At 31.7% G+C, this 20878-nt stretch overlaps 1 protein-coding gene and 1 long non-coding RNA gene across 2 annotated transcripts in view; both read right to left on the reverse strand.

The window, feature by feature from the left end:
* Positions 1 to 20878, reverse strand: part of LOC143069494 (uncharacterized) — a 213191-nt gene that overhangs the window by 20978 nt on the left and 171335 nt on the right. The gene's annotated exons all lie outside the window — the stretch shown is intronic.
* On the reverse strand, positions 3046 to 6619 carry LOC143066657 (uncharacterized). Its single transcript, XR_012975721.1, has 3 exons — positions 6549 to 6619; positions 4500 to 4571; positions 3046 to 3126 (listed from the first exon to the last, which is right to left on the reverse strand). It is a non-coding gene; the product is annotated as an uncharacterized LOC143066657 (long non-coding RNA).

The raw sequence follows: 20878 nt of genomic DNA on the forward strand, positions 1-20878 counted from the left end.
GGTAAATCTTGAAGTTTATACAAATGTAGTAAGAAGAAGTGAAACTTATAATGTATTCCAAATAATCAAATCTGGTATATAGACAAGATTCATATAAATATAAAATAACAAAAAAGCATTATAAACAGTATCAACAGGTCGAATTAACAAGAAAATACGATTTGAGAGTACTCGCAGTTACTGACAGCTAGTTAAAAGCCAAAAACAATTAATAATAAAATAAATCATGCATCAGAGACTAAAATCAACTTAAACACATCCCAGGGATTTAGTATTTTAACGTCATGGACAGTCGGAGAAGACATGACTTGTGCAATGCTAAAAATAAATGTATCGACAGGTAGTAGGATAGTGAGGAGCGACTTCTATAGATATAAAAATTAACGTGTCTGTGTTTCTATACATCCCGCCTCAAAAGAAGATACAATTTAGTTATGTTTTAATTTGCTAATGACAAAATCGATATTAGTGCCAATGTAAACTATATTCAGAGATCTAATTACAATATTGGTACGATAACCTTTACTTATAAGTTTGTTTAAAGGTTCGATGAGTTTACACAGATCATATAGTGATTTCCTCGCTTTAAATACAATATTACCATAAAATTTAGGATGTGAAATACCATTTTTAATAAGTTTTCTACAGGTATAGCCAAATTTACTAATCAAATCTTTGTATCGATGAAAGAATTTAGTAAAAGTTTTAAGTAATTTATGGTATCGAAATCCCTGACACAGCAATTTCCCAGTGATGCATTGATTACGTTCGTTAAAATCTATGACATCCGAACACACACGGGCAAACCGAACGAGTTGGGATATATAAACACCGTATGATGGAGCCAAAGGCACATCGCCGTCTAAAAAAGGAAAATTAAGAATAGGAAATGAAAAATCGTCTCTTTTGTCGTAAATTTTAGTATGAATTTTCCCGTTTGAAATTGAAATGTATCAATCTAGAAAAGGACAACTGCTGCTGTTTATGGTAGATTTAGTTAAAGTAAGTTCTTTTGGGTAAATTTCTGAAGTATATTTAGAGAACTCTGGATTATTCAACGAAAAAATATCATCCAGATAACGGTAGGTATTTTTATAGCGCTAACCCTCTCACTTTTATGACATTCTCATCAAATTCCGGAATATTTACAATGATGCGTTAACTAAACAGACACAATAAATAAAATAGTCAAAATATAGGTACAGCAGTCATCATCGTGTAACAGTTTTAGAAGGAACAATTTAACAGAACACAAAAACATCAACTTTGTACTTGTTTTGGCTTTCAAACTTTTTTCATCTGAGCGTCACTGGTTAGTCATGTGTGGATGTAACGTACGTCTGGCGTATACTTTTTTTTAACATAGTACCTTTTGTTGGCTATTATTCGTTTGTTTCTCTGTCCTATATTTTCTCCCATTTATTTGTATTGAAGTCCTGTCATGTATTGTTGTCATTTTAATGTTGTCATTAACATTGCCATTAAAACGGGAGATTTAGCATGCCAGGAAAGTAGCCAATGTTATATTATGGTTCGTTTCTGTGTGTGTTACATTTTAATGCTGTGTTTCTTTTATGTCGTAGTTCTCTTATATTTGATGCGTTTCCCTCAGTTTTAGTTTGTAAACCGGATTTGTTTTTTTCTCTATCGATTTATGAATTTCGAACAGCGGTATACTACTGTTGCCTTTATTTACATTACACAATTTGTTTCCTCCCAATATATAGAGGTCGATTCAACAAATTATGATAGATATTAAAAAATGAATTAAGACGCCCGTCAACTAGCATCTCTCCGTATAGGCCACAGTTGTTTACATATTTTCAACTTATTGATATTAACAGATTGTAATCCTATTATTCCCTGGATCATTATAATTTTTTGAAAAAAAATTAATATATAACTGCATGAAATATGATTAAACATACAAAGAATAAACACGGTTTAAAAAAATTATTCGAGGAAGAATTGACAAGTTGTGGTCAATCAATCTTTGACACCAATAGGCAACGGCAGAACTTTAAAATGTCGTAAGCATTGATAACGGTAAATATACTTTGCCACAGATTAACCATATATTTTGTCATAATTTGCTTCTTGATTAGATATTATAACATTGTGTATAGAGCTGTTAGGTTTTGAAATGTTCCTTGCTGTATTGTAGTTATTTGATTGTTTCCAAAATTTTGAAATTTGTGTCTATTATGTCTGTTTGGTTTGTTCTCATATTGTTGTCAACATAATGGAATTGAAACATTCAGACATTCATGACAAATGAGAGGTTTTGCTGTCTATCAAATACTTGTACCAAGTCAGGAATATGACAAGTGTTTTCCATTCGTTTAATGTGTTTGAGCTTTTCATTTTGGTAATTGCAAAGGAGTTGTCAATTTTAATTGTCCATAGAATTCGATATTTTTTATATTTTACTCCTTTATCTTGTCAGATCAGAAACAATGGATTTTATTATACTTCGAGATGTTTAGTTACTGTTTTTGGTGTAATGATGTTATTGGTGATGGATTTTAAAGAAGAGATTTATCCACCTTCCGAAGTCCATTCACTGCTTTGTAATCAGTGAATAATCTTTAATGTAAATGTATCAGGCAAGTATATTTAACTTATTCACATAAAATGGAAATTTTTGAATATCAAGAGTGTATGTGAATGCATTAGATAAATATACTTGCCTGTATCCACCACCACCTTATCTATTGATATCTAAATACAAAAACTCTTTAACGGATATGAGATCAGCCCCAGTCATTGGTTGAGTTCAATTTGAACATTATTAATGGTTTTCTTTAACGGGATTTTGCATGCTGTTTGTTCTTTTCGTTTGCTTTAAAAAAAAGTCTATGGCGTTGTGAGTTTTTATATCGACGAGTTTAAATATGCATGCGCAAAAGAGAGAAATGTTCATCTAAATACAAAAAGACTTATGGACTCATGCAGATCAATAAGAAAATATAATTACTCAGGTAACATAATGAGATATAATGTCAAAGAAGACTGACGTGTTTCTTCATTAAATATTGCAATAGATATACATACAAGGTGGTAAGAGCTGGTAGGTCTTGAAATGTTCCTTCATGTATTGTAGTTATTTGATTGTCGCTTAAAACTCTAAAAAATAAAAAAAAACATGGAACTGTTAATTGTATTCTTCAACGAAAAAATGGTTAATTCTGATGCATTCGTTTTGTATTAATGGTTTTGCTTATAAAAGAGGGACGAAAGATACCAGAAGGACAGTCAAACTCATAAATCGAAAATTAAATGACAACGTCATGGCTAAAAATGAAAAAGACAAACAGACAAACACATGACACAACATAGAAAACCAAAGAATAAGCAACACGAACCCCAACAAAAACTAGGAGTGATCTCAGGTGATCCGGAAGGCTACGCAGATCCTTCTCCACATGTGGCGCCCGTCGTGTTGCTCATGTTATAACAAATTCGGTAAATAGTCTAATTTGGTAGGTCATATTCATGAAAGGAAAGAGAATTGTAGTTACGACGTAAGGAACATATGCTTAGATGACAATAAACATACGCTTGTTTATCTACCTGTATATATTCTGTAGTGTGTTGACTTGAAATTTATTCAATATCAATTAAAAATACACATTGTTCATCTTAAGATTTCCTTTGTATCTAATTGTTTTACATTTAGAGGCATACAAGAAGCATTAGAACAACGGTGCTTACAGTCGATGCTCGAACCTTACACATGGCTTAACTTTGTAAAGTTCTCAACGACGATATTTGTTTGCTTTCATAATGAATTATGCAGTGTTATCATTTGGTTAATAGATGTCAATTGACAGAACTCATTCAATATTCAAAACTCGAGTACTATAAATATTGCAATTATCAAATCGTTTCTTAGAGTTTTTATTTAGTAAATCTAATCAATTCAAACCGAAAATTCGCAAATAGTCACACTATTCGACGACAGAAAATACTTAACATTTTGATCTCATTGGTTTTTGTTTACAAAATATTGTAACTATGTATACATACAGTAGGTTTTTTTTTGTATACTGTGTGTGTCTCTTTTTTTCTTTTTAAACCATGACGCTGTCAATTATTTTATACTTTAATGAGTTTGAAAATCCCTTTACCATGTTTAGTATCCTTCGCCTCTCTTTTATATTAAACAATTTGTTTTGTCACCATAGAGAGATGTCGATTTTGATAAATATGATATAGGGATTTAGACCCAAGTCGACTAACATCTTACCGTATAGGCAACAGTAGTTTATAAATTTTCAACAAAGTGACAGTGATCAAACATACCAAGTCTTAACATAGTTAAGGGACAATTATTTCAGGGGGAATTAACAAGTTTTAGTCAATCAATCTCTGTCACCAATGAGCAAATGTTTTAATGTTGTAAGTATCGATACCGGTAAACAGACTCTGCAACAGATTAACCATAGATTTTGTTATCATTTGCTTCTTGATATAATGTAATAACCATAAACACATACATTTTGTGTAGAGCTGGTAGGTCTTGAAATATTCCTTGCTGTATTGTAGATATCTTATTCTCGTCCAAACGGCTGAAATAAAACAATAATAATGTTAAACATATCTACAACAAACACATTGTTTACTAACTATTATTGCTAAATAGAGATTTATGTAATATTGGTGTAATGCTATAAGTCAATTAACAAGAACATTCACATATATAGACAACACTAATGTATTGACTTAACATATCAACGGTATAAGGAAGAGGCTTAGAAATGGGGATATAGGAGGCTCTGTCGAGATTTTACTCCGTTTTGGGCCGAATTCTTATATCGTTATTATGTCAAGTCAATACACTATAATGGTCTTTAAACTGCAATTTAGAAAAACATTTTCAATTGTTTTTCATTGTGTTTTGCTATTTTTTTTTTAAATATTAGAACCAGTCCCCCTTTAAAAGGGCCTCACATCTTGGACGGCGAAATAAACAGCACAATGAAATGTACACTATTGTTGAAATAGAACAAAAGAATCGAAGCTCTCTGTTAGAAAAGGCGAAAAATGCTTACTGTAATGTTTACTATAGTGACAAAAATTTTAAAGTTTATAGAAACAAACAAAATTACAATTTCCTTCTCAATTACGAAGTGTTTTATTCTAAAAACACCATTTGCATAAGTTTTCACTTTATCTAGTACATAGTTAAGCAGAACAATTATGTATCAAGTCGACCATATGGGTATCTTTCAAGTTTGATGTAGAAAATGCATAACCTCCGATTTTGTTTAAAAATTTACCACGGACGAGAAACATATCAATCTATGAGTTCAGTAATTTTCGTGTCTGCCCTTCAATTATGTGACTTAAGAAAAAAATCCAAAAAATGGGTCACAATTGTATCGAAAAGAGAAACTTGAGTGCACCTTTTTATGTTAGGGCGTGTTTAAGTTGAATATTTTGTCTTGAAATCGTACAAAGCAAGAATATTTCATGCATCATCTCGCTTCAGATTCTATCATTTTTATATATCAAAGCTACAGGTTGACTTTATAACATAACAAAATCACAGTACTAAAAGATGAAATATATGGGTCAAGTGAAATACCTATCTAATGAATCACAAAAACAGAGTAAGTGTGTTCGAATAGCTATTTCAAAATGCATATCTTCGACAAATTATAATTTTTTGTGTGTGGTTTATAATCTTCAACCACTAAACAAATCTAGTCTGCCCTTCGCGCGCGTCTGGCGTACTAAATTATAATCCTGGTACCTTTGATAACTATTTACACCACTGGGTCGATGCCACTGCTGGTGGACGTTTCGTCCCCGAGGGTATCAACAGCACAGTAGTCAACACTTCGGTGTTGACATGAATATCAATAATGTGGTCATTTTAATAAATTTCCTGTTACAAAACTTTGAATTTTACGAAAAATTAAGGATTTTCTTATCCCAGGCATAAATTACCTTAACCGTATTTGGCACAACTTTTTGGAATTTTGGATCCTCAATGCTCTTCAACTTTGTACTTTGTACTTTGACTTTGAGCGTCACTGATGAGTCGTATGTAGACGAAACGCGCGTCTGGCGTACTAAATTATAATCCTTGTACCTTTGATAACTACTTCCACGAAATATTTAATAAAATTTTTTTTAAATGTTGATGAATTTTCGAAAATTCCACCTGACAACCGATCAGACAATAGTTTTAAGTTGAATCAATGCAGACAAGATTATTAACTGATGCTCATTAGCTAGTTGATATATTTGTCTTTTAGAAAATAACTGACATATAAGGATCGTTATGGTGCAATGTGGATAAATTTATCGGTTTCCGAGATCAAAATTGGCAACGCGTCATCCGTAGCAGATGTCATGAATATTGAAATATATTTCCTGCTCTACTATTTAAATATTCATGAGGAAAAACGATATCGGGTCAGTGAATGTATATGACATATAAATATATACAGTCAGCGTATTTAGACTGATCAATTAGAACGAATGCAGTATACATGTATATATAAGCGTAACTTATTATCATTGACAAGTACACATACAGATGGTATAAAGCTGGTAGGTCTTGAAATGCTCCCGGTTGAATTGTAGTAATTTGATTGCCGTTTAAATATCTGAAACAAAACAATGATATTTGTGCTGTTAATTCTTTGTTTTTTTATTTATGTTTTGTGTTCTGTATGTGTCTGATTTTCTTTTTTTGTTTTAAACTATGGCATGGCCAATATATTTTTGACTTATGAGTTCAAAAGTCCCTATTGTATCCTTCGCCTCCCTATTACATTAAACAATTTGTTTTGTCACCATATATAGAGTTCTATTCATTATATTTTGATAAATATATTGTATATTGATTCAGAAGCAAGTCGACTGATATCTTTCCGTATCAGTTGTTTACACATTTTTAACCAATTGACATTGACAGATCTTATAATTCACTGGATCATTATAAAAGAGTGACGAAAGATAAAAAGGGACGAGTCAAACTCATAGATAGAAAATAAACTGACAACGCCTTGGCTAAAAATAAAAAGACAAACAGACAATTAATAGTACAGAAGACACAATATAATAAACTAAAGACTAAGCAACACGAACTCCACGTAAAACCTAGGGTGATCTCAGGTGCTCCGGAAGAGTAAGCAGATCCTGCTCCATATGAGGCACCCGTTGTGTTGCTTATGTTATTACAAATCCGTCAAACAGTCTTATTTGGTAGGTCACATTCTGTCTTTTTTGTCTTAGTTATTTCCTCATATATATATATATATATAGTATTATTTCTTATATTCTCTTGTTAATTTAAAAAAAAAGCTAGTATTACTCTTTTTTCCTCATTTGCTTGAAAACAATTAATTTGAAATCTATTCATGGTTGATGTCTGTAAGGGGACTTATAATTTAACTTCATTATAAACCATGGCGTTGTCAATTTATTTTCAACTTAAGAGCTTGAAATACCCTTTGATATCCTTCACCTGTCATATAGTCATTTTAGCTAGTTGATATATTTGTCTTTTAGAAAATAACTGACATATAAGGATCGTTATGGTGCAATGTGGATAAATTTATCGGTTTCCGAGATCAAAATTGGCAACGCGTCATCCGTAGCAGATGTCATGAATATTGAAATATATTTCCTGCTCTACTATTTAAATATTCATGAGGAAAAACGATATCGGGTCAGTGAATGTATATGACATATAAATATATACAGTCAGCGTATTTAGACTGATCAATTAGAACGAATGCAGTATACATGTATATATAAGCGTAACTTATTATCATTGACAAGTAAACATACAGATAGTATAAAGCTGGTAAGTCTTGAAATGCTCCCGGTTGTATTGTAGTAATTTGATTGCTGTATAAATATCTGAAACAAAACAATGATATTTGTGCTGTTAATTCTTTGTTTTTTTATTTATGTTTTGTGTAATGTATGTGTATGAGTTTCTTTTTCGTTTTTAAACTATGGCATGGCCAATATATTTTTGACTTATGAGTTCAAAAGTCCCTATTGTATCCTTCGCCTCCCTATTACATTAAACAATTTGTTTTGTCACCATATATAGAGTTCGATTCATTATATTTTGATAAATATATTGTATATTGATTCAGAAGCAAGTCGACTGATATCTTTCCGTATCAGTTGTTTACACATTTTTAAGCAATTGACATTGACAGAATTCATTCTTATAATTCACTGGATCATTATAAAAGAGGGATGAAAGATAAAAAGGGACGAGTCAAACTCATAGATAGAAAATAAACTGACAACGCCTTGGCTAAAAATAAAAAGACAAACAGACAATTAATAGTACAGAAGACACAATATAATAAATTAAAGACTAAGCAACACGAACTCCACGTAAAACCTAGGGTGATCTCAGGTGCTCCGGAAGAGTAAGCAGATCCTGCTCCATATGAGGCACCCGTTGTGTTGCTTATGTTATTACAAATCCGTCAAATAGTCTTATTTGGTAGGTCACATTCTGTCTTTTTTGTCTAAGTTATTTCCTCATATATATATATATATATATATATATATATATATATATATATATATATATATATATATATATATATATATATATATATATATATATATATATATATATATATATATCAGTCTAAAGATTTGCACAACGGTACTGATATAAGATGTTATAATACGAAAATGTTGTTATTAAATCGTGCTGACAAATATTTCGGCTCAACAAATGGCCTTCTTCAAGTGTCACAAGTTTTAACAATACTGATACATAATGTATAAGGTGTAAAAATAGATCAGTAATAATACAGGTAAGTTTTGGTCGATTGATTTTAATCCAAAAGCCTGAATATCATAATATAAACAAAACACTATAAATCAATATACGTGACTGTGTATATTAACAATAAAAATGAGTGAAAAAACAAAAACGCTAGTATTTCTTATTGATGCCGTTTGGATGATGTACATTAAGTTCCTTTATCCAAAAGCTTTCCCGAACCTGTCGCTGGGCATCACTCCAGTGAATATTCTGTTCAATCACTAGAATTTTCATGCGGTTAAAGTCATCAGGTTTGTGACCCGACTGTCTGAAGTGCTGAGAAACTGGGAGAAGTGGCTTCTTAGAGATATCACTCCTATGGCCATTGAGGCGTTTGTGGAAAGGCTGTTTTGACTCACCAACATATTGGAGGCCACAAACCGAACATTCTAGTATGTAAATAACATTCATACTTTTGCAAGTAACATTGCAAAATATCTTATAGTTGTTTTCGGTTGCCTTACTGTGAAATGTTGATGAATGCTGCATCTGTAGGCAGCATTTGCAGCGTTTTTCTTCATACGAACGACATTCTCCAGAAGTATTTCTATTATCAGACACTTCAGATCCTACAACATCTTTTAGCAGAGAAATTACTGATAGTTTGGTAGAAATGCATGACGATGGTTTCATCGATGACAAAACTCTTGAATATTTGAAACCAGAAAATCCAAAACCGGGCAGATTTTATCTTTTACCTAAAATTCATAAGGCCAATAACCCAGGAAGACCTATAGTTTCAGCGAACGGTCATCCAACGGAAAAAATATCGGAATTTGTTGACTTCCATCTTCGTCAACATGTTGAAGACTTACCATCTCACATCAAAGATACAACCGATTATCTAAGAAAAATGCAGGCCTTAAATCCACTCCCCTCCGACACGACTCTTGTTTCCATGGATGTCACCTCCCTCTACACTAATATTCCACATGCAGATGGCATCGATGCATGTAAAGACGTTTGGAATTCCAGACCAGTGAAATATCCACCTACCGAATGCCTGGTCAAAATGCTCACGCTGGTACTTAAGAAAAACAACTTCACTTTTGATGGAGATCATTATTTGCAAGTAAATGGAACTGCCATGGGCACCAAAATGGCTCCGTCATATGCCAACATATTTATGGGCAAATTAGAGAAACAACTCCTTGAAACTTCCATCGAAAAACCGCTTTCCTGGTTTAGATTTATAGATGATGTGGATATGAAATGGAATAAAAGCGACGAGGATTTAGATACTTTTATCACTCATGCCAACAACATACATCCTAGTATCAAATTTACTCATGAGAAGTCTAAATCCAAAATCGCCTTCCTCGATACTTCAAGTTCGCTCACAGAGGGCATCATATCTACAGATTTATATTCTAAACCCACTGACACTCATCAATATTTGTCCCCTAAAAGTTGCCATCCTGCTCATCTTACCAAGATCATTCCATACAGTCAGGCACTTAGAGTCAAGCGAATATGTTCCAACACAGAAACAACTAAAAGACAACTACGTCAACTTGTAACTCGCTTGCAGAAAAGGGGCTACAAACACAGAAATATCAAAAAAAGCTTTCAGAAAGCGGAATCAATTCCCAGGAGTGAACTATTGGAATACAAAGTTAAAAAGAAAAATAAAAGGACTCCATGTGTTCTTACTTACCACCCATCTCTCAAAAACAGCTTTGGTGTCATTCGTGAGCATTGGAATTCAGTTGAAAAGAATTCCAAACTATCCAAGATTTTTCCCGAGCCTCCAATGATAGCTTTTAGGCAACCTAGTAGTCTGCGGAACCTGCTGGTGCGGGCTGAAGTGTCTGATAATAGAAGTACTTCTGGAGAATGTCGTTCGTGTGAAGAAAAACGCTGCAAATGCTGCCTACAGATGCAGCATTCATCAACATTTCACAGTAAGGCAACCGAAAACAACTATAAGATATTTTGCAATGTTACCTGCAAAAGTATGAATGTTATTTACATACTAGAATGTTCGGTTTGTGGCCTCCAATATGTTGGTGAGTCAAAGCAGCCTTTCCACAAACGCCTCAATGGCCATAGGAGTGATATCTCTAAGAAGTCACTTCTCCCAGTTTCTCAGCACTTCAGACAGTCGGGTCACAAACCTGATGACTTTAACCGCATGAAAATTCTAGTGATTGAACAGAATATTCACTGGAGTGATGCCCAGCGACAGGTTCGGGAAAGCTTTTGGATAAAGGAACTTAATGAACATCATCCAAACGGCATCAATAAGAAATACTAGCGTTTTTGTTTTTTCACTCATTTTTATTGTTAATATACACAGTCACGTATATTGATTTATAGTGTTTTGTTTATATTATGATATTCAGGCTTTTGGATTAAAATCAATCGACCAAAACTTACCTGTATTATTACTGATCTATTTTTACACCTTATACATTATGTATCAGTATTGTTAAAACTTGTGACACTTGAAGAAGGCCATTTGTTGAGCCGAAATATTTGTCAGCACGATTTAATAACAACATTTTCGTATTATAACATCTTATATCAGTACCGTTGTGCAAATCTTTAGACTGATATAATTTTTTCCTTATCTGCATAGTATCGCCTATTCTAGACGATCCGGTACATAGTAAATTTGCTGGTTGGTCGTTTTTATAGACTTTTATATATATATATCTATATATATATATATATAGTATTATTTCTTATATTCTCTTGTTAATTTAAAAAAAAGCTAGTATTACTCTTTTTTCCTCATTTGCTTGAAAACAATTAATTTGAAATCCATTCATGGTTGATGTGTGTAAGGGGACTTATAATTTAACTGCTAACAAACACTTGCACTCTGGTGGATAGTTTCTAGACTGTTATCTCATTGGCAATTTTACCATATTTAAATTCAGTGTCCCCTTTATAACTTTTTGATAAAAGAATTTTATGATTATAATATATTAATAGGTTGTAAAAATTTTGAAATGGTAAACAAAAGTGCCAAATTTAATTGGCTTTTTGTTCAAGAAAACCTAGAGGTATTGAAAAGTGTTGCAATTTATATTAATAAACAATGATAAATGTTTTGAACTGAAAACAATATCAGTTTAGTACAGATATTGCTTTATCTATGAGATATGTTGAGAATATTTGCCTGTTAATAATATATTTGATTATTATGCCTTTAATTTTTCAAATGAATGTGTGGCTCTGGTCTGGCTGTGGTTAAAATCTAAGAATTTAGATGGTTATATTGATATTAATTTGATTTATATCAAAATTATTGTGTCAATTATAAAAAAAATCATTGTAATACATGACGTTGCTCTTCATGGGACCTTTAATTGGAATAAAAATATCTTATCTTATCTCATCATATATCACATCTCTTTATTCTATTACTAACAGGTTAACTTAAGTATTTAAAGTAAGTGAGATGTTGACAAGCTAAATCATGACTGTAAATTCAGATAGTATCATGAGGCTTTTATTAAAGTAAATAATGCGATTAAATTGATTATCTCAATAAAAAGAACTTGCATTCTAATTTGATACTATGAGATTATTTCTGATATCAGAATAATAAATATATAATTGTTGTCCATTATTCAAACAAGTTCTGAACAAACTGTATTCAAGTCAGTTTTGTTTTTGTCTGAGACTTCTTTAACAAGGGAAGTGACCAAACTCTGTGTTATACGTCGCTCCTTTAAATAAACTTGTTCTAAAAGGTTACCTATTCAACACTGTAATACGATCATTGAATATTGTTTTTATTGGTATAAATATTGATTTTGTTATCAGTAAATTGAAAGCTAACTAAATAATATTACTAGTATGTTATATACATATACATATTCATGGATCTACAATCTGTCGATACCTGTAACTTGGCATTGCACTAGGTCATGTTTTTCTCTGGCTGTTTATGACGTCTTTACACTAAATCCATTGGATGTTGGATGTGTACGAATTGATAGTTTAGTCTTAGATGCATGATTCTTTATTAGTTGTTAATGGCATTGAACTAGCTGTCAGATAACTGCGAGTACTCTTAGATCTGTTCATTGTCTCTTTGTGTCGGGCTGTATAAGTACCGGGCCAGGTCCACGTGCATGTTTGTCCATCTGATGAGTTAAGCCTTTTTTCAACTGATTTTTATAGTTCGTTCTTATGTTGTACTGTTATACCACTGTCCCATGTTTAACCCCGCCACATTATTTATGTATGTGCCTGTCCCAAGTCAGGAGCCTGTAGTTTAGTGGTTGTCGTTTGTTTATGTGTAACATATTTGATTTTCGTTCATTTTTTTACATAAATAAGGCCGTTAGTTTTCTCGTTTGAATTGTTTTACATTGTTTTATCGGGGCCTTTTATAGCTGACTATGCGGTATGCGCTTTGCTCATTGTTGAAGGCCGTACGGTGACCTATACTTGTTAATGTCTGTGTCATGTTGGTCTTTTGTGGATAGTTGTCTCATTGGCAATCATACCACATCTTCTTTTTTATAGTAGTCTCGGGTTTTTGATTTTGTAGTTCAATTGACTATGCATTTTAGATGAGGTAAATATGAATTTGGATTAAATTTGAAGTTGATTCAGTATATTTTATGACTTAATACCACTCTTTTATTTCAACAAATCATTTTCAGACTTTATATACTGGTCAGCTTTAATAGCTTATTATTCAATCAATAATTTAATTGAAAAGATTCAACAGTTGTTTGCAGGACTTTTGAATTCATATATAAGAAAAAAAGTTAAGATATAATTCAACAACAAACAAGCAAAAAATAGGTGGCAATTCATTTGTTATAAACATTAATTCACTTACAAGAATTTAAGAGCCACCAATCCCTGGAATACAGTTGCGTTTAATTCGGTAATTCGGTTGCCATTCAGTTCCCTGCAAATTGTCATCATATTGATAAAGTGTTATAAATAACAAGAAAAAAAAAGATGGCTGGCAAAAAATAAAGTCAATTTTTAAATTCGGCGTATTAAGGTAGCACAATACAAAGATTTTTTTACTTCCAATCACTAACCTTTGAAATGCTGTAACTTTCTTATGAATGCATAGAAAATAATAAAAGAGGTATATATAGATAGATAAAAGATTAATCTTTTAAATGGTTGCAATATTTCTATTATGCAATCATTATGTAATCAATTATTATGTAATTAGTGGCAAAATCTTGGTAAGTTCACTTGAATGAATTTAGCTCTATCATCTCTTTAACTAAACAGAAAATTTTAACGAAATCTTAATCAACACATCACGGGCTTCAAAAGGGTGTCTCAGATTGTCTCTATGGTACTCCTCTGCTCATAAATCTCTAATTAGTGTAAACATCCTAACCACATAAAAGAAGATAAAGTTTAATTAGGTGTAAAATTTGTTCTATACATTCTATCTGAAATCTGAGACACCCTTTTGTAGATAATGGCCATAGGAACAACATATAATAAAATCAACCCTCTAGGGATACCTATGCAAGTGGAAATTTGGTGAAAAATATTTTAGACACAGTTAACATTATAATTGGTTACATAATTGTTGCATAATACTAACATTGCATTTATTTGAAAGAGTAATCTGTTAGCTATCCAAAACTACCACTTTTATAAATTTTCAAGCATTATTAAGAAAGTTACAGCATTTTAAAACTTGGGAGTTGGAGTTATAAAATCTTTGTATTGTGCTACCTTAAGTTTGGCGTTTGATACCCATACATTCAGATAACGTTTTTTGTACAATGTTTTCTTTTCTTTCTTTTCTATTTTAACAATTACAATGTTCTCGGGAAACAGGTTCTGCTTACCTTTCCAGGGCACATGGGATCACCTCAAATTTTATGTGGGTTTTGTGTTGTTCATTCTTCTGTTTCCTATGTTACTGTTGTTTGTTTGTGTTTTTTTTTATCCATTGCGTTGTCCGTTTAATTTAGACTCGTGTTTGGAAGTCTCGTTTGGTTTTTGCTCATTGGAATATGTGTATCGTTAGAATATTTTTTTTTTGTTCCTGACCTTCTGGAAGTTTTACAACATTTTGTAAGATTTATGACACGTTCATCTTAATTAAAGTTGGGTTACACTAGTGACTGGACCGAATGACAGGACAAAATGAAAAATGCTAATATTTTTTTTTCATTTCTCAGAGGATTGATTGATCTCAAATTTGAAATATCAGATTTCATCATTTGATAAATTGATTTAAGAAAAAAAAATTAAAACATTTGTAAGAAACTTTAGAAAACATGACATGACCAATTCTGATAATGACATGACCAATATCGACAATGACAGGACCAATATCGACAATGACAGGACCAAATAAAAATGCTAATAACGTTTATATTTTGCAAAGGAATTATCTCAGATTTTAAATATGAAATGATATGAAATATTTTGAAAACTAAATTTTGTAAAAAAAAAAAGATTTCTTTTCAAAAACTTTCGAAAAAGTGACATGACCATCATAGACTGACATGACCAACCTCGACAATGGCAGGACCAAATGAAATTGCTAATTACACTTTTATTTCTCAAAATATTTCTCTGAAATTTGAAATATGAGAAGATTATACTATTTTATACATAAATATAATAAAAAAAAGTTTAAAAAGCTTGCTGTAATGAGACCTGGTCAACGTTGTCAATGACAGGACAATCCTCGACAATGACAGGACCACATAAAAATGCTAATTTATGCTTTATCATTTGTCAGAGTATTCCTCTCAAATTTGAAATAATGACAATTTAGACCATTTCGCACATCATATAAGAGTATAGAAAAAAAGTATTGAAAGCTTGCGGTTATGTGACCTGACCAACATCGGCTATGATCTGGCCGATGAAAAATCATAATTCTTTTTTATTTTACTGAAATTGTTCAATTCTGATCCATAATTAGTAAGATATTTCATAAAAATTCAGGAAAATATATTTTATGGTGGTTAAAATTCTTGACCTAGCTGCTAAACGTATGTTGGTGGACAGAGAGTCACAGGACAAAAAGACACGAATGATCAGTATATTTAAGAAAAAGGTCTTGAAATATTTACATGTTATTACATATTATCATTTTATAGTTTAAGAGATAGTTCATTAAAATATAGATAAATTAAGATTTCTTATCAGATTATGACCGGTAATTAATATACAAATATTCTAAATGAATTAATGAATGAATGATTTTTATTCTTATAAACCAAATACATAGTTACAGAGAAGATATAACAATGATATATAACATGTATAAGATATAGTATGTGTGAAATATCAATTAATATGATAAATATTTACACAAAAAATAAATAAACATATAGTTGTACTAACCAGGAGGATAGACTTTTGCAGAAATAGATTTATTAAATCTACAAAGTTTTACAATGTCAATAATATTTCTACAACTCGGTTTAATACAAAATAAAAAGAATTAATGAAAAGTTCAAAAAACACGGTTGGTGTTCGCAGACCTAACGTTTTTCCCCATGTTAGTTTTCCCCTTATTTGCTAAAAACTTAATCATTCAATCAGGCTAAATGTGTTTGGGTTTTTTTATATTAATTTCAACAAGGATTTGTATAGTAGAAACTATGGTCATTTCACGTTTTCGCAATAAAAAAATTTAGTTCTTTAATTGATGTATTAAAAGATGAGATCTTATTATATTTTAAATCTGAGATAATTCCTTTTCAAAATAAAAAAAAGAATGGCATTTTTATATGGTCTTGTCATTGTCGAGGTTTGTCCTGTCATTGTCAGTGTTGGTCAGGTCACATTACAGCAAGCTTTTAATATTTTTTTCTATATTATTCCTATCTTTATGTATAAAATGTTTAAATCTATATTATATCTCAAATTAAAAAAAATATCTGTTTAGTAATAAAAACGTAATTAGCAATTTCATCTGGTCATGTCAGTCAATGGTGTCATGTCACGTTTTCGAAAGTTTTTGAAAAAAAAATCTATATTTTTATAACATTTAGGTTTCAAAATATGACATATTATATTATATTTTAAATCTAAGATAATTCCTTTGAAAAATAGAAAAAGTTATTAGCATTGTTATTTGGTCCTGTCATTAGCGATGTTGGTCCTGTCATTATCAGAGTTGATCATGTCACGTTTTCTTAAGTTTCTTACAAGTTTTTTAAAATTATTTTCTTAAATCTATTTACCAAATAATGAATAAAATTGAGAATGGAAATGGGGAATGTGTCAAAGAGACAACAACCCGACCATAGAAAAAACAACAGCAGAAGGTCACCAACAGGTCTTCAATGTAGCGAGAAATTCCCGCACCCGGAGTCGTCCCTCAGCTGGCCCCTAAACAAATATATACTAGTTTAGTGATAATGAACGCCATACTAATTTCCAAATTGTACACAATAAACTAAAATTTAAATAAAACAAGACTTACAAAGGTCAGAGGCTCCTGACTTTTGACAGGCGCAAAAATGCGGCGGGGTTAAACATGTTTATGAGATCTCAACCCTCCCCTATACCTCTAGCCAATGTAGAAAAGTAAACGCATAACAATACGTACATTTAAAATACAGTTCAAGAGAAGTCCGAGTCTGATGTCAGAAGATGTAACCAAAGAAAATAAACAAAATGACAATAATAGATAAATAACAACAGACTACTAGCAGTTAACTGACATGCCAGCTCCAGACTTCAATAAAACTGATTGAAAGATTATGATTTCATCATATGAATATCAGGCACAATCCTTCCGGTTAGGGGTTCAGTATCATACCATCATAATATATATGAGAAGAACATTACCCGTGTCATGCCAATAACTGGTTTTTGAATAAATGTGTTTAGTTCCGATGCAAAGACCCTATAAGTGAATCAATATTAACGCCAAAAATATGCAATCTTTAATGACCTGACAACAGTATCGTAACTATATCCCTTCTTAATAAGTCTATTTAAAGGTTTTGTTAGTTTCTGAGGTGAATACTGACATTTTTGTGCTTGATAAAGAATATTTCCATAAAAAATTGGATGTGAAATATCTGAACGTATAAGAAGTCTGCATGTTGAGCTATATTTACGAATGATGTCCTTATACCGATGATAAAATTTAGTAAATGTTTTAACTAGTTTGAGATATCGAAAACCCGGGTGTAATAATTTTCAGTAATACATAAATTTTTCTCGTTAAAATCTAAAACATTGTTACATACACTAGCAAATCGTACAAGTTGAGATATATAAACACCGTAAGATGGTGACAAGGGAACGTCACCATCTAAAAATGGATAATTAACGATAGGAAATGAAAAATCATATTATATTTCAAATTTGAGATAAATTCTTTGAGGAATGAAAAAGTTACTAACATTTTTCATTTGGTCCTGTCATTCGGTCCTGTCATTCGGTCCAGTCATTGGTGTAACCCTGTTTACCTGACCTCAATGCAGAACGGTCGCAGTACTTAACTTGCAATCAAAAATATATTGCACCAAGCGAATTATATTTAAACTTATGCAGAAACATGACCCAAAATTATTTCAGATTTGGCCAGAGATTGGTAATTGTTTATTCTGAAACTTTATAAAGAGAATTTAGTTCATGGTTCGGAGAATATCATAAAACCTGCGTCTGCCGTATTTCTCCAAGTAGCGTACTCGGGATTTACATTTTGGCTAGCACAAAGCAGATTTGCTCGGTGCTGCACCAAGTGGAATTACTTAGTGAAAAGTATTTTTCTTTAATAGAAAGCTTTATGCTATTTAAAAATTAGTCTTTTATTATCCTTATAAAATTATGAGGTTAAATATATAACGCGGTTTGTGTATCTGAAATTATTTGCTCGGTGTGCACCAAGTAGATTTCCTTGCACCGACTAGATTTCTTGCACCGACTAGAGGATACTAGATTCTTGCACCGACTAAATTTCTTGCACCGACTAGATTTCCTTGCACCAACTTGAATAAATTTATAATATAGCAGTTAGGAATAAAATAGATCTTTGTTTATATTAAGATAACTCTATTCGTATGTTTTATAAACTACTGTATATATTGTGAATTACTGAAGCTGAATAGGCTATTTGCCAATTCCCGTATTTGAGGCCCACAAAAAGTAACTACGAATGTATATCCTGACAAGACAACCCCGGAACGTTACAATAATACACCTATTTCCAGAATAAGAAAAAAACTTCAAGAACTTTCAAAGCGGTTTGTGTTTGTACCGGCCGACAAGGCAGCCAACAATGTGATGGTGGTATGCCGTAATTACTACACGGACGCTTACAGGTGCGGAAGTTTCTCGCTACATTGAAGACCCATTGGTGGACTTCGGGTGTTGTCTGCTCTATGGTCGGGTTGTTGTCGCTTTGACACATTCCCCATGTCATTTCTCAATCAGTAAAGACCCGTCGAAATTGCATTTAATTGATAAATAAAACAACACTTATCGTTATCTTGATGATATTTTTTCGTTAAATAATCAAGAATTTTCTCAATATAATGGTGAAATTTACCCCAAAGAACTTACCTTAAATAAATCAAATTCATACGGTAATAACTGTCCTTTCCTGGACTCAGATACATGTACTGCGGTTTTAAACGGGAAACTCCACATTTAAATTTACGACAAAAGAGACGATTTTTCGTTCCCTATTGTTAATTTTCCATTTTTAGATGGTGATCTTCCTTTGGCACCATCTTACGGTGTTTATATTTCACAGCTCTTTTTCTATGCCCCTTGTCAGTGTGACGGTTTTTTTTTTTTTAATTTTAACTAACACAATCTATCACTAGTAACCCGAATTTAACTTGATCGGACAAAAACGTGTTAACGCTATTTAAATGACATTGATCGTTATTTGATAAAGATTGACAAAAATTAAAAATTATATTTAATTCATTTCAATTCATATCAATTCATTTTAACGCCAGTCAAATAGATTTCTCTGCAGTCGATCAATTGAAATCAAGTTAGTGGTCAGTTGGGTCAAACTAATAGGCCACGCCCCTGTTAAGCTATTTCAAACATGCATTAATTCGTTTTAAACATGGATGAGACCCGCGGACTTTTTACAGGTAAATCACTCAAGCAAAACGACCTCGATGTATATATCGTAAGTAACGTGTGGTCCTTTGCAACTATTTACGAAACTTTATGTATTCCTGTATATTTACCGTTTCTCTTTTTTCTGTTTTACTATATTGTACTCGTAAATCAAATGTAGACACGGAAAACTACATAATTTGTGTACATAATTTAAATCGATGTGTCTTGAAGCAACATATATTCATTCTCTTGCTGTATATTGATATTTGGAAAAGCTTGTAATGAAAAACAAGATATTGTTGAATAATAAAATCGACGAAGATAATGTTGACGTTGAATATGATAAACAGAAAGGCATGCTCAAAATTCTAAATGAAGCAGCAGCCCACTGAACTTCTAAAACTGTGTTAAATTGTAATACCGGTCACTGGCCAAATCGGGCGTTAATTGTGGAAGAGAAACAAATATCAAACAAAAATATTGTTCTTACGACTCTGTAAAAAAATTATTGTGCTGTCATGCACCCTGACGTACTTGTAATAAATTAACATGTATTCTGTATATATGAGATAAATTTTAGTCTGCGATAAAGATGGGTAAGTTGATTTAAGTTTAACGACCTTGACAGGCTATTTGTCGGCATACTCTTACGTTTTTTAATGTTTTAAAAGAAAACATACATTTACGTTTTGGGCATTTAATATAAGTCTACTTTCCAAATTAAAATGAACATAAACATTGTTAAAAAAACAGAAAATGGAAAAGAAACATTCTGCATTGTTGCTTTCATATAATTTTATTTCTTATATATTTGAGCGGAAATTTCTAAGTTAAAACTGATTGTAGTATGACAAATATTTCTACGGAAGCGTATTAGGGACATAGGAAAAATAAAATTGGCATTGAACTTTTTTTTCAAAGTCAAAATTTTGACTTTTCAAATCTCGAAATTTTGACTTTAACTTGAAATTTTAACTTTTAAAATCCCGAAATTTTGACTTAAAATTGAAATTTTGACTTTCTAAAGTCTTAAAATTTCTACTTTTT

The sequence above is a fragment of the Mytilus galloprovincialis genome, chromosome 3 (genome assembly GCF_965363235.1).
Source record: "Mytilus galloprovincialis chromosome 3, xbMytGall1.hap1.1, whole genome shotgun sequence".
In the NCBI taxonomy this organism is placed as follows: Eukaryota; Metazoa; Mollusca; class Bivalvia; order Mytilida; family Mytilidae; genus Mytilus; species Mytilus galloprovincialis.